This window comes from Hylobates moloch, unplaced genomic scaffold, assembly GCF_009828535.3.
Source record: "Hylobates moloch isolate HMO894 unplaced genomic scaffold, HMol_V3 SCAFFOLD_2, whole genome shotgun sequence".
Lineage (NCBI taxonomy): Eukaryota > Metazoa > Chordata > Mammalia > Primates > Hylobatidae > Hylobates > Hylobates moloch.
The window spans coordinates 139106692-139127713 of record NW_026652277.1 but is presented as its reverse complement, the minus strand read 5'-3'; the positions used below and the strand labels follow the sequence as shown (position 1 = coordinate 139127713).

Genomic DNA, 21022 nt, shown 5'->3' with positions numbered 1-21022 from the left:
GTGTGTGTGTGTGTGTGTGTGTGTGTGTGTGTGTGTGTGTAGCTGTTAAATTTGGTGTTCCTACAAAAGAACAATCAGTGGAGGCTTCTATTGTTGCTCTGCCTCCTCCACATTACATTTAGTTGTCACATCTCCTTATGTTCTTCTTGGCTGTAACAGTTTCTCAGACTTACTTTTGATGACTGACAGTTTTGAAGAATATTAGGTAGGTATTTTGTAGAATTGCTTAATCAATTATGATTTTTCTGATATTTTTCTCATGATTAGACTGGCATTTTGGGTTTGGGGAGAAAGATCACAGAGGTAAAAATGATATTTTTATCATGTTGTATCAAGGGTACTATCAACATAATGTAAACAGTTCATGTTGACCTTGATCAGTTGGCTAGGTAGCAATCTGCCCACCTAGGGGGGCAGAATTTTTTTTACTATAGGTTTTTTTGACTATAAGTTTTTTACTACAAGTTTACCACCAAGTTTTTTTTTTACTATAAGGTTACTTTTTTCTTTCTCTGTTTTCATATTATAATTTTGAATAAAGTCACTATGCAAAGCCCACATATAAGGTATAGGAGTTATGTTCCACTTCCCTGGGAACAGAGTATATACACACATTATTTGAAATTATTCTGTATGAGAAATTTGTATATTCTCCCCTATTTATTTATTCAACCATTTATTTATTTTAATATGGACTCTTGGGTATTTATTTTATACTGGGTAATAACCTAATACTACTTTATATTGTTGCTAAAATTGTGAAAATTTGAGCCAATGGGAGGGCTTTCACTTGGCTTCTCTGTCCCTTTGACATATCTCCATCATTGTGGGGTTTTGTTTTATTTTGAGCACTTACTTTTCTAACACTACAAGATGATCCAATTCATATTCTATATTACCTTCACTAGTACTAGAATCAGCCATTTATCCAAGGACCCATTGTTCCTTTTATTAGAGAATGATCTTGGAAATCAGATCTGAGTGCTGGGCATGCCCTTTGCTTTTTTTTTTTTTTGCTTTTTTTTGAGATGGAGTCTCTCACTCTGTCGCCAGGCTGGAGTGCAGTGGCGCGATCTTGGCTCACTGCAACCTCTGCCTTCTGGGTTCAAGTGATTCTCCTGCCTCAGCCTCCCAAGTAGCTGGGCCTACAGGCATGTGCCACCACACCTGGCTAATTTTTGTATTTTTAGTAGATGGGTTTTCACCATGTTGGCCAGGATGGTCTTGATCTCTTGACTTCATGATCTGCCCACCTCAGTCTCCCAAAGTTCTGGGATTACAGGCGTGAGCCACTGTGCCCGATTGTTCTTTGCTTTCAGGGTGTTGTTGCTTCTAAGCCATCTCAACTGGTAGAACAAGGATATCCTTTTGTATACTAACCCATGTATATATACCTATCTATAAATATTTCTAATTAGTCATCTTTATCCATATTAAACTAAACATGAGTTCATACAGATGTCTCCAACTCTATTCCATTACCACATGGATCATCCTAGCCTCTCCTACTGGCTTATTTGTAAACTCCCACTCTAACAGTGAGACATCTGGCTTCTACCATCTGCCATCCTTTTACTTAATTTTTCAATTCCAGCATACATGGATATTAATATTGGAACTGATAAGCTATACTACTGTGGGGAAAATGTTTTATCAACCAGAGCACCATGCTTATTTACTTTCTTTTGCTTTTAGTCCTATAGATACCACATACTTCCAAAGTTACTTAAGTCAGCATACTTTTCCCCTACTCTAAACTAATGTATTTTATAATTTGTTAATTTTTTGGAAAAATCATTATATTAATTTAGATGTGCATTTACATGGGGTAAATATTTGGAAAATTTTAGTCAAATGTTGGGTGGGTTCTGTATTGTTGTAGGTCTTGTAAAAATTACAGATATTGTTCCATTTTAAGTTAGTTTGCTCATTTAAACTGTCACATCACAAAGAGAAAAATAAGTCCTCAAGATGTAGAAACCAGCCAAAATGTTTTATTGTCTCTTTATTCTACTTCAAACACAGTGACGAGCAATATCCAGGTATTACCTGCACTTTCCTGCCCTCTGTTTGAACGTGAGATTCTTTAATTTTCCAGATGGTCTGGCGTTCCAGAGGTTCAGGTGAATGACAAAGGGTTTGCTCAACACCTACAGCATAGCCTCTACCAGCAGGACTGGGTTAATGTCAGAAGGGGTAAAAATGTTCCATTTCTTTTTATTACTTTTTTCAGGCAAGAAATTGTGGGCTCATGGTGAGACTCACTCATAATCCTATGATCTCATTTGGATCACTGAGGGCAAATTTCTTCTTATCCTTCATAGACACACAAAAAACAAGGCTGATGTCTAGAAAAACAACACAAGCACTTTGAGCTGAGGATTTACACACTGCTGGCTTACACGTGGTGGCAGATATTTCAAGTTCCCCAAATGAGATTTTTTCTCAAGGTCTACTATAAGACATTCATCTGTCTACACTGAAAAAACTGCACGGAAACCAAACACAAATATGTTTGGAGTCAAATAAATGGTTTTGTGGATGAACGCATCCACATATTGAAAAGTTCTTGGGTATTAAAGTTCACATCTAGGAAGTCTCATTGAACTACACAATAGAATGATTTAAAAATCAGCCTCATTTAGGTGATTCTGAGAACACTCTTTTAGGATGTTACCAATGCTCTTATCATTCTTAAAACAATCCTTACGGACTGTATTTTGAAGTAAGCTCTTAGGTTATTGTTCCATGATAAAGTCATTTTCTAGGCAATTCCCTATGGAAGTGGCAATTTAATTTCAACAACTACAGAGATGATCCTGGTAAAACCTCAATACAGATCACCAGCAGTGTAATTCTCTTTTGAGATAAAGGAAAGGTTACTCCACAGCTATTTCATCAGGATTTCTTGCCATGATGATCATTGGCTATGTTTGTTTACAGGCTGGTCCTTTTAGTGCCCTACTGAGATCATTTCCACATTTCTGTTAACTGCATTACTCCCCATGAATTTTAACTGATATTGTGTCCCTAGAATTCATACTAATTGACCCTATTATGCCCCAGGAACAATAGTAAAGAAATCCAATACAACTTTCTCACGAAACAACCTAGGCTCAACAGTATGATTTGTATCTATTAGTTTTTCCAAATATATACAATATATATTAAATTACAACACGTAATACATAATTTTTTTTTCTCTCTCTCTTTCTTTCTCCACTCTCTGCAGACAGCTTATGTCCATCTGTACCGTACATGGCCAGAAGCCAGGTGTTCCTAGAAGCTCTTGGTCAAATTTTACTTTATAAGTCTGAAACACCCTGACATACTACTTATTTTCTTTCTTATTTAGGAAAACATGCAAAAAAAGTGACTTTTGTTTTTTTTTTCTCAGAGAAGTTGTTACACCATTGATAACAATGGCAACTCTAGCCAGAAAGCAAGGTGGGCACATGAATTGGGGTAGCACATAAACAAAATTCCATTCAGAACACATTATTTGTATCATTGAGAATAGGATTGTTTTAAAATTTATACTGTGAAAATCGATTTCTTTTGTTAATAATAATGAAATATCTTTAGATTCTAATTCTTTTTCTATATGGTTTAAACATACTGTTTTAAAGAAACAGGATAATATAAGAGGTTAAGAAGGTAAGCTCTGGAACTAGACTGCCTGGTTTTCAACCCAACTGCACTACTTACCAATTGGTATTATGTGACCTTAAGCGTGTTATTTATCTTTTTGGTACCTCAGTTTCCACTTTTAAAAAATGGGCAAAAACTAGTTCTACATTACAGTCATGGTGGGCATAGCAAAAGAATTAATATATGTCAGCTATTTAGAAAAAAATATTGAATACAGAGTAAACATTTAATAAATGTCAGTTACTCATTATTGTGCACCTATCATACCACAGTCTATTTTAATTTGTGTGGTAATATGCTTTGGTTTTAAATAGTTATTCATAAACTATTTGGTGTTTGTAACCAAATAGAAGTTGCAGAATATATCAAATTCCTAATAGTCTGGTTTATTATGTTATAGCCCACAGCAAAACTTGGAAGAAATTGAAAAATTGGACTACTTTTCTTTGAAATTACAGTTTAAATATCTACCACCTATTGGAGTAATAATCCATAATCTATATTGTAATCCATATAAAGCTAGACCTCCTGCTCTCACTCTGAAGTCAACCTGAGCATAGTATGTAACTAGAGAACAAACATACAAACAAAAATATAATATGCCTAAAAATTCAGAAACCAATTTCATTTACTAATATCTCTGAAAAAACACCAAAAAGGATTTTCGGTCATAATATACAGCAAAATATATTTAAATCCTTTTCAAGGATTTAAAGTCCTGTACCACATGGTAGAGCGGCTCACTGTGTATTCATCTTAAGATTTTTTTTTTTTTTTTTTTTGAGACGGAATTTCGCTCTTGTTGCTCAGGCTGGAGTGCAAGTGCAATGGCATGATCTTGGCTCATGCACCCACCTCCCGGGTTCAAGCAATTCTCCTGCCTCAGCCTCCTGAGTAACTGGGATTACAGGCATGCGCCACCACGCCCGGCTAATTTTGTATTTTTAGTAGAGATGAGATCTCTCCATGTTGGTCAGGCTGGTCTCGAACCCCCGACCTCAGGTGATCCACCCGCCTTGGCTTCCCAAAGTGCTGGGATTACAGGCATGAGCCACTGTACCCAGCTCAAAATTTCTTAAAATGTGCCCTAAAGACAGCCTGGATTAGTCCGTACCTTTCTTGCCCTCCTTTCCTTTAGTATCCATATTTTCTTCAGCAAGCAACTCTTTATCATTTCCAATATAAAGCAATCTAGCTCAAACCATTTTCAGTTATATCTTTATTTGGTACTCTGATCTGCACAACAAAACCTAGGCATTTAAGACTCAAGAAAATTATTCATAGTGGTCAGGCCAAGAAAGAGGATATGAAGGTTTATATATTGGCTTACACTTGTAAACCCAGCACTTTGGGATGCTGAGGCAGGAGGATCACTTGAGTCTAGGAGTTCGAGATCAACCTTGACAACATAGTGAGACCCTATCTCTACAAAAAATAAAAAATATAGCTGGGCATGGTGTCACATACCTGTAGTTGCAGCTACTTGGGAGGCTGAGGTGAGAGAAATGCTTGAGCCCAGGAGATCGAGGCTGCAGTGAACTGTGATTGTGCCACCGCACTCCAGCGTGGGCAACAGAGCAAGACCCTGACTCAATAAATAAATAAATATTTTCTAATAAATAACATTTAATATTTTTCTACAACAATTGGAGTTATAACATAGAAAAATTAACTATATGATTAATAAAGACACATACTTGTATACATACCTAGTATTTATTTTTCAGTCCACACTTTTGCTTACTAGTTAACTGACAAAACGTATATGGAAAAACAGCTATAATGACAAATTGTGGTGTCTTTCTTTAGACATATGAGAAGTCTAATTTTAGAAAGAACTTGATGATCAACTGATTCTGGTCAAAAAGTACTAATTTGTTACATCTTGAAGTGTTTACATACCAATAGTAGCACAATTAAGCATGTGTTTTGGATAGTGTCCTTGTTTCTAAACATTGTAAAGTGTAGTATTAAAATCCTGCTTTATCAGAATATTTAGTTGAACTGTCCTTTTAGAATCTGAATCCTTGTTTGGAATCACTGCTCATTTTATTACTTTTTTTTTTTTTTTAAAAATGAGAGAATGGGGGAATTTACAGTCAAGTGATTTTCAAAATTTAGTAAGTAATTCCTGTGAAATTAAAGCATTCTGTTGGAACATAGAAGAGGAGAGTGAGACCAAAAATACTGCATAGTATCTAGTTTATTGTTAATGCATCCTTTCATAATGAGATAGTAGAATCAGATGTAGATAATTTGATATGACATTTAGCTGTTACCAAGTGATAAAATGTTGATTGCTTTATACTATTGCCTAGCCACACCCTCAAATGAGTTTTCAGGTTAGGAATAATTTTTGAAATAGGTTACAGATGGTATAGTGAGATAAATGTTTAGAGTTCAAGTGAAGATAAATCAATAGCTGAAAATATTCTTGGTGTAAAAAATAGAAAGTATTCTAGAGATGAAACTGACACTTTTTTGGCTCATGAGCGTTTATTTAGATCTTTAGAAGAAAATTATGAGCTATATTTTTATTCTTTACCACAGAGAAGCATTTTTTTTCTGAAATACAGGGATCCTTTGAATAAAAATATACACAATCAATAGCCACAGTTTTTGTACCTCAGGATATTTATCTGACTTTGTGAAGCAGACATATTTTTCTGGTATGCAAAGCCTTAACAGCTAGGTATCAAAAGAATTATTTGTCTTGATTTTTTGCCTTAGAAAATGTTTTGAAGTAGACCTAATGATTAAACCTTTAAGAAAAAAATGAATCATTCATACCTTTCCTGTGTGACTTATTGCTTTAATCACAACTGTATATTAGCAATATTTCATAGCCACTATAGGTAGTGCCTTATGTTTAACTATGAGAGAAGTTTGCCTAGAAAAAAGGTACTGTTGTTTTATTGGTTCATCAGGAGGATAAGCTCTCTTTTAAGCACCATTACATAATGTCAGTGATTTAGAGAAAGTCCTTTTACCCTTTTACCCATAGACTAGTTGTCAGATAATGTTAAGACATATTCCATAGAATCATCCTTACTTCCTGTTAGTAACATTTAGTAAGTTCTGAAGATATATGCAAAATGTAAAGTTGTGTCATAAATTATAGTCATTACAAGAGTACACAGAATACAAATTAATGCAATTGTGTTTAGCTTCTCTTCTATTGGGTTCTTTTTTTTTTTTACTCATATGAAATTACTGTCCTATGATATTTAAAGCAAAAGAAAGCAGAAAGTTCAACACAAAGTAGAGAGAGGACAATAGTAAGCTCTCAACTGCCAAGATTAATAATGTGTTTTGGGTATGCAGAAGATCAAACAGCAAGATACTGACTTAATAGGGGGCAGAATCCTGTTTGTCATTCACTGTTTACCCATAGGTCTCTGAAATTGTCTGCTCTGTTATGAAATGTATAGTGAAGTAGCTGATAGCAGCGTATTTTCTCCAATAGGATTCTGATCCTTACTTTAGGTCTATCTAGTGCTGTTGAAAAATAAATTACTAGTCTTGAAAATTTGCCCTAGGAAAGCTCCATCTTGATATAAAAAAGTAGGAGCAGACATCTGGTAGACATAAGCTACCTAGCAAGTGACAGAAGAATGTATATAATATGCTTATTTCATTGGTTTACTAAATTGGAAAGTAATATATTTCTGTATCACTGGCTATTGGACAAGGTAGAGAGTTTTACAGACATTATCAAAGATATTATGAATTATTAACGTCCTTCCCCAACCTATCAAGCTGAAAAAATGAAGTATTGGTAGAAGAAATTATTTGACGTTAGGTAGAATAGTGTAAGATTAAATTTGAGGGAACAAATTTCCTTGTGTTTTGTGCTTTTTTGTGTCTCAAAATTTTGAATCCAGCAAGCCCAGCTATTTCTCTTTTTGAAATTTTAAAGTATTTTTAATTGACAAATTAAAATTGTATATACCCAAGATAAACAATATGATGATTTGATAGACATATACATTGTATACTAATTATCATGTGAAATTATGAACTATTTTTTAAAAATTGCTTTTCTGGGGGTCTTCATTAGTGAGGAAGTGAGTAATCTTGTATTTTTTGTCTTAAAAGCACTTTTTCTATCTACATGTTGTGTAGCTACTTTAATGCAAGTGCTTACACTGCCATACTATCATTCTTTGCTTATGTCTACTGTAGGCAATCAAAGTTGTAATGAGTATCAATGATCATTGTTGTTGTATTGTATGTCTTCACATTCAAAGTAAAGCCCAGACATGCTTCGGAGAAAACTACACAGGAAGCTAGTGTGACATCTATGACACATATTAGAGATAGAAGATTTTGAATTCTATCACTATCTTTGTAATCTGTAAAATCCAAAATTGCTAGGTTTTTGATAATTGGTGAGTACTTTTACTCATACCACTCCCATGTCCTTCCCTCCTCACTATTACTTCTTGAACTTTTTGGACTTCTCCTTTTGTGTCTCCTCACAAACCACTGGAAAAAAAAATTGGTTGAGAAAGCAAAAGTTGGTGACAACATTTCATATTTTACTGTTAATTAAAATCTTCAATATTTATATAGTTTTTTTGTACAAGAATAGTACTGTAGACTTTTTACTAGTGATATTTTATTTGAATATGCAAACCCATAATTATTAGATCAAGGAAGGTTAGCTAAAATTAAGAGATCTCATAGACTAAATGCTACTTTGAGGAATTTACCACAGTCTAACACTAGGGTGTGGCATTTAGTGTTTCAGGCTTTAAACATTTTTAATTATATACAGTAAAGTAATACATATACGTAGTTTAAAAGTCAGGATTGATAATGAAAAGTAGCAGGTCATACACTGCTTCACCTATGGCTTACTCCCAGATAACTTCTCTCCTGAACCAATCATTTTTCAACTCTTAAGTTGTTTTATTTTTTTAAATTTATAATTTACCTGTTATTTGAAAACTTCTGCTTAAATTCCTATTTCTTATTATATCAGTTTGATCATTATAACTTATTTCCTACTGTGAAAGCCACCTTTTACCAATTGTCCTCCATCCATTCTTCCAGTAGAATTACATCATAAGTTTTGGTGAAGTCAACATTTAGTTTTGCATTATTATGATTATAGCTATGTGCCTTTACTCTATATTGTTCATTGCTGTGACATAAATTGTACAATTGTTATATTTCCTTTTGGAATTAATGACTGCCTCATTTTGGGAAGGTTTAGTTTTTTTTTTATAACTGTGATTAATTTATCCTCAAACTCTGCAACAAAAATCTTTAAAAAAAGCTGAAATAAACTCTTAATCATGTTTTAAAAATCAGGAAATTCAGTAGTTTCCTTTGGATCTTTGAGAAATCACACTAGGCATCCTTCATCTTCCTGCTTCAGTCTAGAGTGGTAAATTTCAGAGCCTGCCTCAGAGCTGTCATTCTGGGCCATCCACTCACGATCATTTAAGAAATCCCTTACCTGTTTGCTATGTTGAAGTTTATATTTTCTGGGTTTTGTGTCTTTCACTTTGTGGTTGACTACCTCATTTTAGCAAAACTCATCTTCCAGTTGTTTTCTAAGACCAGGTTTATGGACTTGCGTATATAAAAATGTCATTTTTTTCCTTTTATTTTGGGTGAGTCAGGGTCTTGCTTCCAGCACACTTTGTATGATTTTTTTTTTCAGTCATTGTTCTGGGCATTTGATGGCCTTTTTCATATGGAAATGTATATTTTCTCATTCTGATATTTCTACTTAAATTGTATCTTTAATAATTGTATCTCATGTATTTTATTTTGTTTCTGAAAATTCTGTTGGTTAAACAGAGATCTCTTGGTTTCAGTCATTTAACTTTATTTGTTTTCTTCAGTGGTGAATTTTTTCATAATTTTGTTATAATTAATAAGAAATAGTCTCAACATTAACATTTAGAAGTTCTACTTAGCATATTTTTTAAATTTGACAACTGTGTTTCTAATTTCTAAGAATACTTTCTTGTTCTCTGAATGTCCTTTATTTTTCAGCCCCAGCCAACACATTGTTTGTAGCTTTATGAATGACCTTCAGGGAGAGATACCTAGCTTAGTCATGTCTGGATCTTGACCCACAAAAACTATGAGATGATAAGTGTTGTTTTAAATGCTAGGTTTTGGAATAATGTTTTATGCAGCAATAGATAACAAGCAAATACAACAAGGCTTTTTGGTTTTCTTAAAAATATATCCATATTTTCATGAGAAAAGACAAGCAACACAGCTGAATATAGCAGTATTCTCTTAACACAGGGCAAAAAGAATATTTTATATCCATGTATTTTTAGTGCTTTTGGCATTTTATACAGATCAAATTATAAAGAATGAATATGAATACATTTTTCCTTTCTTCCATTCATGAATTGCTATCTTATGATGTTATTAATGACTATTAATGAATGTCCTACATTTTTAATTTGTTAAATTTCAAATTACTTTCCATGTTATTAGTCTGTATATTTTTATATTGTTCTGAATTAGTGAAGATAAACCTTTAAATCACAAAATTTCAAATGAAATTTCAGTGTATTAAACGCCCCCCCACTGGCCAGGTGCGGTGGCTCATGCCTGTAATCCTAGCACTTCGGGATGCCAGGCAGGAGGATCACTTGAGCTCAGGAGCTCAAGGCCAGCCTGGGTAGCATAGTGAGATCCCATTTCTACAAAAAATAAAAAATTAGCTGGGTCGGTGGTGAATGCCCGTGGTCCTAGCTATTTGGGAGACTAAGGTGGCAGGATCGCTTAAGCCTAGGAGTCAAGGCTGTAGGGAGCTGTAATCATACCATTGCACTGTAGCCTGGGCAACAGAGTGAGACACTTTCTCAAAAAAAAAGCCCCACACCCCAATACTATCATTACCAATGACCATTAAGGTGATAAAGAATGTAATTATGACCAGGATCAGTATGAATTCCATTTATGTTCAAATGCATGTTCTCTGAAGATGCCATGATCAGTCACGAAATTAGTGAATAAAATGGGGAGTCCTGTACACCTTTCTCCTTCTTGTTATTTATTTTTACTACTTTTTTATTTATTTAAAATGGAATACTTCACAAACTTGTATGACTTCCTTGTGCAAGAGCCATGCTACTCTTCTCCATATCATTCCAGTTTTAGTATATATGCTGCTGAAGTGAGCACTTTTAATAAAAATATTTTACCACTTGGCTAGAAACTAAAGAAGTTTCGATGGACTATGAAAGAAGTGCTGTCATAAAGAAGAAAAGACACCATAATGGAAATCAGATATAGGCAACATATTCAATGCCAGTAGTAAAAGAGGTAATTTTAAAATCATGTTTGAAAAAGTGGGTGGGGAGTGGAGCAAAATAACTGTTACTGAATAACCATTCTTTGCCAGACACTATGCTAACTACTTATGTGCCATCTCATTTAATACCCACAACAACCCTGTGAGTTAGGCATTTGACTCCTTTTGCAGATTAGGAATCTGATGCTCACTTGTTAGTGCCAAGGAGTTAATAAGCAATATTGCTGAAATGCAACCCCAGATATGTGGGACCCCAAAGCTTCTCTTCTCTCTGTAATTCCCTTCATGATACAAATGAAGAATTCTATTTCGTATCTGATATGGTTTGACTGTGTCTCCACTCAAATGTCATCTTGAATTGTAATCCTCGTAATCCTCACATGTCAAGGGAGGGACCCAGTGGGAGGTGATTCTATGGGGCGGGTGGGAGGGGTGGTGGTTTCCCCCATGCTGTTCTTGTGATAGTGAGTGAATTCTCATGAGATCTGATGGTTTTATAGGCATCTGGCATTTCCCCTGCTTGCTCTTCACTCCCTGTTGCCGTGTGAAAAGGTCCAAGCTTGCTTCCCCTTCACCTTCCACCATGATTTAAGTTTCCTGAGGCCTTCCTAGCCATGTGGAACTGTGAGTCAATTCAACCTCTTTCCTTTTTAAATTACCCAGTCTCAGACAGTTCTTTAGCAGTGTGAAAACCTACTAATTTAATATCCCTTAATACTATTACTCATTGCATGAGTATTTAGCTTCTCCCATATGCCGCAGTTAGTTCTAGGTACTATGGATAAAAAAAGGAGTCTTGCTTCTGAAAGCTGAGAGACATTGTTGAATTTCAAACAATAAATTATTTTTTAGCAATTTATTTTACAGTTAAAAATCTCATTGATACTACTTATTTTAGTGACTGATTTTCTCCTTTGAATATGAGTCAAGTCTGATAATTTTAGTTGCAATCCATGCAATAAAATGGGACTCAAAATTCCGTCATTTCGTTCAGCAAATGTTGAATTGAATAGCAATACAAATAAATAAGGAAGGGCCACACCCACAGAGTAAACAAATTAAATCAGACATAAAATTTTATGAATGCCCTTTTTTGTTCTAAAAAAAAATAGCAAAAATTTTTAAGATTAACATTATTTGAGTAATCTTAACTCTTTATTTGGCACTAATTCTGAAGACATTATTGGTTTTTGATGCGGCATGCAGGAGAAGTAACTCAAATGGACTATAAAAGAACAATGTGATCTCTGAGGAATGCTGAAACATTACTGTTATTTTTAAGAAATAACCAATTGTGAAGAACTTTGTGTAGGGTTTTTTTTCAAAACCTGATGTGCAACTCACTGGTTTAACATGTGTTGGCATGGAGATATTTTTTCTGGAATAATGTGTTTTCATTAGAAAAAAAAAATGACCTCAGGGTGCAATCAATGCACTGTTTCTTTTCCTCCCTTCTGTTGTAGAATACATTGTATATGGCTTTTGTTGGAAGAGGCAAACAACAAAACAAAACAACAACAACCAAAGCAAAAACAAACAATCAAAAGAACCTTAGCATTGTCATTGAAAAAGGATTTCAAAATGGCTTAGAAAACTGGCCTTACTTCAAAGAGCACATGTAAACTAGTTATTGCACCTTGTCCGAAGAATCAGAAACTTAGTCTGTTTTTTTTTTTTTCTTTTTTAGTTCTAAAATTCACTTGCCTGTTTCTGACCACATGGCAGGCTAGATGCCTACATTAATTCTCTGATAAAAACAAGAGAACATTTCTGGTAAAATATATTTAATAATATTTTCTTAAATGTATCAATAACTGATAGTAGACTAAGAAAATCTTAGGTCTGTTATCTAAGTGAAGTCAGGAACTCAGAAAGGTAAGTGGAGAAATGGAACGGGCTTCCTTCCTAACCACATTTCTTGATGGCCTCACAGGGTATTGGAACAAGAAACAAATTCAAGGCATATATCTAAGATAAGGAGTCTAATAGGAGGACATTCCTCCCCCATAAAAGTGGGATGTCAAATGGCTATGTAAGGGTGAGCCAAAATCAAACCTTCCCTCCTCACTTTACTCCCCAAGGAAACAAGGACAATCAACATTCTTGGACATAATTGCTGTCCTGGGAAGGGTGAAAACACATAGCTATGAATATGAATTACAATCCAACCCTCAGGCTCAATGTGTAGTAGAGGTCCAGCACAGTAAGACAGGAAAATAAAGGACTGGGGAAAAAAAATTGTCATTATTTGCAGAAGATATGAATAGACATATAATAGTAAAAAGTTTATAAATAGAATTAAGAAAAAATAATGTTACTGGATTTAAAATGAATATACAAGAAGCAATTCCAATCCTATGTGATCTAGTAGTTTTGTTTGTAATGGCAAAAATATGTAAACAACTCATGTCAACCAAAAGTGAATTGAACAAAAATTTTGTTGTAGGCAAATATTTGAATAGTATACAGTGGCAAAACAGAAGTAATGGCAGCTACATATTATCTTGGATGAATCGCACAAATATATCAATATATATGAGCAAATGGAGCAAGTCATGGAAGACCCTCATTTGTATAAATATGGATTCATTTATACAAAGTCAAAAACAGGCAACACTAAAACACTTGTTGGTTAGGAATGTAATTTTTGAAGGTACAAAGATGAAGAAAAGTAAAAGAAGGATTACTATAAAAGAAAAGACACTAAATACAGCTTTGACAAAAGAAATTCTGAACTCTACTTGGCATTGAATTTCACTGAAAGTGCTTTGAGGGTTTCCTCTTTGATAAACATGGTGTATATTCTGGTCCTACAGAGGATCTGAATTTTACGTGTTATCTTTTTACATTGTTACTTGTTGCCATTTTATAATACAAAAAAGTATTTAAGTATAATTTTTATTTTTAAAAGTAATATATGCATATAGTTTAAAAGAGCAAATAGTGCAAGGTTTCTAATAACAAGCCCTAATCCTCAGCCTTACCTCTCCCCACCCATGGAATGTAATTTTAATTAGAGGTAAGCAATTACAATACTTAATTTTTTTCTTCTTTCATTTGCCTCTGTATTTTTATTTTATTTTAAAGATACATATATGTATATATAAAATTTAAAAATATATATTGGTAGAGACTTGGGTCTCATTATGTTGCCCAGGCTGACTCCTGGACTCAAGCTATCCTCCCAAAGTGTTGGGATTACAGGCATGAGCCACCATGCCTGGCCACCTCTGTATTTTTAAATACTACATATACACCGGTATTTCTTGATTTTTTCAATTTCAAGCATATACTGACTTTCTAATATAGAAGATAAAGATGTAATACTGTAACACATATGTTCCCCCTTCATTCTGCTTAGTTATATCATGATTTTTAATAAGTCATATTCATTGCTTTTATTTCTGTGATATGGAAATACTGTTCAATGGTGAGCCACATAGCATGCTACAATTATAGTTACTTTTCTGTACAATGTTTTATTTTTCTAGGAGCAACATTTGCCTTATTGTATTGTTGTTGTTGGCTTTGTTTTTCTATAATCCTATCACTACTTCTCTCCAAATTCTCCAAGGTAATTGCAAGCAAGTCATCACAATATGGCCAAATGTTTCAGTTGATCAATCATTTCCATTTTTATTTTGTAGGAAAAATTCCAGAACTATTTTGCCCTCTATTCCATTATGACAGCTTTCTAGTTCTGCTATTCAGATTTTTCCTTTTACTGTCATCCAGGTAATTCCTTCACCTCTCTTCTGTTTTCTTTCATTCAACAAATACCCTAGAAAGGTATATACCAGGCAATATTATGGATGCTGGCAATAAACTGATGAAAACTGATTAGCTACTTTGATGGAGCTAACATCTAATGAGAAAAGCATAATGTTAAAAAATGTGGTAAGATGTGAAACTTTAAGTTTCCAATAAGGCATGTAAGTACCAAAGTGAGGTAAAAAATCAGTATTAAAATTTTCACAAGAAAGAGTTGAAAAGTTCTTGCTTGATTCTTTAACTGCTCAGAAAATAATCAGATTACAGAAAACTTTGTGATGAAGGATCAGGAAAGGATGTTTTGCTATTAATTTTTTAATGTTAGGTGATCAGTAAAAATCTCTCTTTATGTTACTGATATTTGGGCAGAAATCTAAAGGGAGTGAGTGAATAAGCCATATGAATACCTAAAGGGAAGAGCATTCCAGTCAGAGGAAATCAAAACATCAAAGGCTTTGGGGTAACAAAATGCTTAATGTGTTTAGGAATAGCAAGGAAGTCTCTACAGATCAGAAGGGCTTGGAGGAGGGAGGAGGAAGATTAGGCAGAGATGAAATCAGAAAGTGAGCTGGTGGCTTGACTGGAATGTGGATCACTGGATGTGATAAGAAATGGACAGATTCTGGATATGCTTGACAGTGGAACCGGCAGGATTTCCTGATAGCTTGGATATGATACATGACTGAAAGAGAGGAGTCAGGAATGATTTCAGTGTTTCAGCCTGAGTAACTGGAAATGGAGGTAGGGCATTTACTGAGATGGGGAAAACTCCAGAAGGAAAAAGACATAGCACATATTCCAAAGCTCAATTTGGAAATGTCAAATGATAAAAGTCCTATTATCTATGCAGATGGAAATATCCAGTTGGCAGTTGCATATAGGAGTGTACAGTGCAGGTGCAACGTTAGGGGCTGGAGATAAAAGTATGGGAGTCATCATAGTAGACCTGGTGTTTTAAAGTTGCGGATCACTAAGTTCCTGTAGGGTATAAGCTGCCTACATTTGGTGAGCTATGCCTTCCAATTTATTTCTCTCTTCCCAAACAAATAACATTTCTCTTTTAGGTTAGTTTTCCTTGACATTTCATTAAACCTATGTCTATATTCCTTACCAAATGCTTTTCCTCTGATTATATCCACCTATGCCTGATAAGGCCTGACTTTAGGATGTATTTTTACCCATACTCAGAGGATGCATAATCTCCTTTGGTTGTTTCTTGGTGTAAAAATGAAGCCTGCCTACACTCAGGATACACCTAAGGCCTCCACCCAACTCTGTCTTCTTGGATGTTATGGCCTGACTTAAGGCAAATCCTTACGTACATGAACTATAAGTAGTCTTTCTAAAATATGCTTCCTTGAACAGGATGAGGTGAGATCTCAAGCTAAACCCTTGTCACAGCTTTCAAAAATTCTTCAGATTCATCAGCTTATGTCTGAGTAGGTAAACCCTAACTTGCAGCCTCCACACTTGAACAAACCAAATTCTCTGTGATTTCTAACATTCTCTTTGTCCTTGTGAGTTTATGTCTTTTGTATTTACCATTTTAGTGGTGTTTTGGGATGGAACAGAAATAAATGCATTTGTTCAAGCTGTCACATTTAACAGGCCAAATCATTTTTATATCATAATAATCCAGTAAAATGTTTCTTATAGGGTGTTTCTAGTTATAACAAATGTATATTATATGGGTGACCTTGCTTAATAGCAAATAACCTTCTTGAAATGATAAAAGAAGGTTTTAAAAATTACTCAGTGCTTATTGATGGTAGTCTAACAATACTTTTGACATTTTACTATAATTTTGTAATCTACCAGAATGTTGTGAACATTATTGGGTTACAGTAGTATTGTTTTTATACCTGTATTGGAAAAAATATTACTTAGCTTTTACAGATAGAAAAACTCAAGTCGCTAAATTCTATTACATAGATTACTCCTTCCAATTCAAATTTTTTTTAGTGCTCTGCTGTTTTTAAAATGGGTTATTCTAATATTCATGGTTAGTATCTACAGGAAAAGTACCTAGGAAATGAAAGAATATAATCAATTTTATTGTTTAGAAAAATATATGAATAAATTTGAAAACTGCCACTAAAATATTAAATATTACAAAACACAAAGGCTATTTTAAATCCATGTATGGAAAAATTGGCCTGGAAAACATTTTGAAATCAGTAAAGGGCTAAATATAGCGCAGCTGAATAATTTAAATTAGACTATTACAACTTCACTCAGATGATGTTACATATTATACACCAAGGTTAATGGAAATCAACAAAACTCCTACTTTATATGAAAAAATAATTGATGAACCGAAAGATCTCTCAAAACAAAGATTCTTAGAACTCAAAATTATATGCAGAATGTTGTTGAATTATTTGTATACATGTCTCCCATATATGGTAACATGTCTCCCTTACCAGACTGTGAGTTCGTAGGGACAGCAGTCTTACCTATTTTGTTGTTCATTGGGCTTACCATAGCACATAGCAAAGTACCTAACACATAGCAGATGTCTTTTACTGCATGTGTTTAAGTAATAGATGGTTAATGATTTTATAGAGACGATCAGTGACCCTGGAAGAAGAAACAATGTTTGTTTCAACTTTGTTTTCCTTTTGATTTTTAAATCTAGTCTACGTACAGAAAGCATGGATTCTGTTCTGCTCTCTGCCTCCCTCTATAGGGGTGGCCTGCTATTTTACAGCTATACAAGTAGCTAGGTGGGTAAAGGCTAAGTAGTGGTGAAATATTAGCAAGATTGTCATGCCACATACCTAAGTCACTTCCTTCAATTAAACTTTTAATAAAGTTGATACTTTATCTCCAGTTACCTGATTCCTATATCTATCTCTCAGTTTTCGACCTTGAGTGGGAAAGAGGAATTTTTTTATGGGCTTCTTTTACCAACTTCTAAAAGTGCGTTCTCTTTATAAAATGAAAGTACAAATATGCATTAATAAAATAAAATAGTGTGTTGGTCTTATAGCAAAAGCAAGTGCCTCTGCTTCATTGCCTCTCTTGCTGTGGTTGCCCGGGAGTTTCAACTTCTCATAGGCAACCATATTCAAACGTTTCATTTTTAATTGTCTTGGTAGTTTTCTTATTAATTCATTATAATGCAACTATGCCATTATTTACCAACCTGTCTACTTTAGATATAATCTGTTGCCTTTCTTCATAATGCATGAGGATTTAATGCACTTACATGATCCCCGTACTAAGATTTTGTTGGATCCAGCATTATCTATACTAATACCACAATTGTGGGCAAAGAAATTTCCACTTATAATTATGATATACACACACATCACATATATATACACACATGTGTGTATTGTTTGGTATGCAATGCATTACACATAATTGTATAATGTATAAAATTGCACAGTATGACATTCAGTAAATATATATTGAATGAAGGTATGTAATTTTAGGTTCAAGCATTTTCACTCACAATGTTGTGAATATTTTCCCTGTTGTTAAATATTCATAGGAAACTTCTTTTTAAGTGGCTGACATGAACAGCATATGGCTGAACCAAATTTATTTAACCTTCAACCTATTATGAAATATGTAGGTTTCCAATTTTTTAGTGTTACCAATAACCTGTCTGTAAACATCTTTATAATTAATCATCAACTGCATATCTGATCCTTGAAGTAGATTCTTAGAATTACTGAATCAAAAATTCTTGATACATATTGCCGGTTTCCATTCCAGGAAGATTTTGCTTATTTGCATTTATAACAGCGCTGTAAAAGAGTAAACATTTTATTCCATATTATTTAACCCTAAATACATATATGCTCTAAAACTGCTAATTTTATAGATCTAGCTTGAGATTTTCAATTACCAGTATCGCTGAAGATTTCTTCATGTCCATTTATTATAACATTTAAATTTTTTTCAGTTTAATGTTTGGTTCTATGACTAATTTGAATTTTTAATATTTCAGAGAAGTTTTATGAGTTAATTTATTTCTCGATTTTATCATTATTGGCAATTCTTTACATTTAAAAATATCCTAAAGAAAAGAAATTTTAAGGGTTAGCAATCTTATTAGAAATTCACAGTGAATTAAAAATTAGTTGCATGGCTACTTGTATTTATTTTGCCTTTTAATATACTATGTGGGCAATCAAATTTTAATAAAAACTTTCATATATCAATGAGAATTCTCCCCAGAAATAGTGCTATAAAACTAGCTTAGGAAAATAAAAAATTGTGGGTACTGAAATTTGTATAATCTTCTTCTTTTTTTTTTTTTTCCGAGACGGAGTCTTGCTCTGTCGCCCAGGCTGGAGTGCAGTGGTGCAATCTCAGCTCACTGCAACCTCCACCTCCTGGGTTCAAGCAATTCTCCTGCCTCAGCCTCCCAAGTAGCTGGTACTACAGGTGCGTGCCACCACACCGGGATAATTTTTGTATTTTTAGTAGAGACAGGGTTTCCCCATGTTAGCCAGGCTGGTCTTGAACTCCTGACCTCGTGATCTACCACCTTGGCCTCTCAAAGTGCTGGGATTACAGGTATGAGCCACCAAGCCTGGCCAAAATTTGTATAATCTTAAGGTGAGATGGCTTTTATAAATTAGAAGGGCAGTGGCAATGTTTATCATACTTACGTGTTAAATGATTGGTAATCATTGTGTTAATCTTATACTTTCTTTCCCATTGTCTATTCCATTTACTTTTTGCCATTTGACTGGGGTGATATGTGTGCTTTGTGTGGTTAAAAAAAAATGCCTGTAGTAACATATGATCAGGAGCAGTAAGAAGGGAAGATAGCAAGCTTTTCCTATTACTGTAGCGAGATAATAAGCCCTTGGATTATTAACAAAGTTCCATGTGGTAGGAGCTGATTGACTTAGGCTATATTACTTGCCTTTATCTGCTGGCCTGGGATTGGCAGAAGGGGAATCTTCCTAATGTGGCTTCAGAAATGAAAGGTGTAATTGGATATTTTCCCAAAACTTGTGATGGGGTAGAATCCTGAACAGTAGAAAAGATCATTGTCCTTGCTAAAAAATTTTCAATGGTGCTATTATCTGCAGGATAAAGTCTTATTCTTCTGATATAATGTATAATCTTGGTCTCCAGTAATCTAGATAACCATTTGTTTTTGAGCATTAACTACACAAAGCTTCCTTAAACCTATTTCTCATTTGAACACTAATACTTGTGCTAGTCAGGTAAGGTATGAATCTTGAAATTCATTACTAGTGTCAAGTTGGGCATGAATTGATACTGCTTTATAACTATTATGGTTTGAACTTTCAGTTATACTCTATAAACACAATAATTAAATGTTTAAATTAATTCAGTAGTATTTAGTACATGAAAAATTGTCTCAGAAAAATGTAATAGTTTTAATAGCCAAATGTGTAAACAACCCAAATGTCCATTAAAAGTCAATAGATGAACAGTTTGTGGCATATCAATACAATGGAATACTACTAAACCATACATAAGAAAGAACTATTGATATACACACAACATGGACGCATCTCAAAATAATTATGCTGAATGAAAGAAGAAAGACAAATAGTACATATTATATGTTCCACTTACATATAATACTAGAAAACGCAAACTAATCTGTAGTGACACAAAGCAGATGAGTGGCTGACAAGGGACAGTGAAGGAAGAGTGGGGAGGAATGGGAAGTACAGATTACAATACGGTTCCAGGAAACTTTTGGGGTGATGGGTATATTCATTATCTTCATTGAGCGTTAGTTTCACATGTATATACATATGTCAAAACTTATCAAATGAAACACTTTAAAGATGCAAAAAAAGCAATGAAATATGTAATAGCTCTTCATTATTACTGGCAATATAAAACTATAAATAGTGCTGTATACTAATTTATGTATGCATTTTTTGGTTTTGAATTTTATTATTTTTTCTCATAGGATTATATGTGTCTTGAAATAAATGTTTGTATTGAAAGAATTGTATCTTTACAGAAGAACTGGCTGGCCTTATTTTTATTTCATGAGTTAACATTTCTTGATTATATACAAGTCTATCAATATGACTTCACCACAATACAATTCATCTGTGTAACCAAAAACCCCTTGTACCACAAAAGCTATTAAAAAATTAACATGCCTATCAATGTGAAATTATACACTGGCCACCAGAATGAAATAAAAACAAAGAAATATTATCAAGAATCCACAAATGATATAACTTACCATTTGTTTAGTATATCCTAATATATATGTAATATAATATAATATATATATAATATAAACAGTGGCAGTAGGATTAGAAGACATATACAGATTGGAGAGAG

The 21022-nt window shown here is 33.9% G+C and overlaps 1 non-coding gene across 1 annotated transcript; it reads right to left on the bottom strand.

The window, feature by feature from the left end:
* Window positions 1-10708: 10708 nt before the first annotated feature.
* On the bottom strand, window positions 10709-10815 carry LOC116477302 (U6 spliceosomal RNA). Its single transcript, XR_004250429.1, has one exon. It is a non-coding gene; the product is annotated as a U6 spliceosomal RNA (small nuclear RNA).
* Between the last annotated feature and the right edge of the window lie 10207 nt (window positions 10816-21022).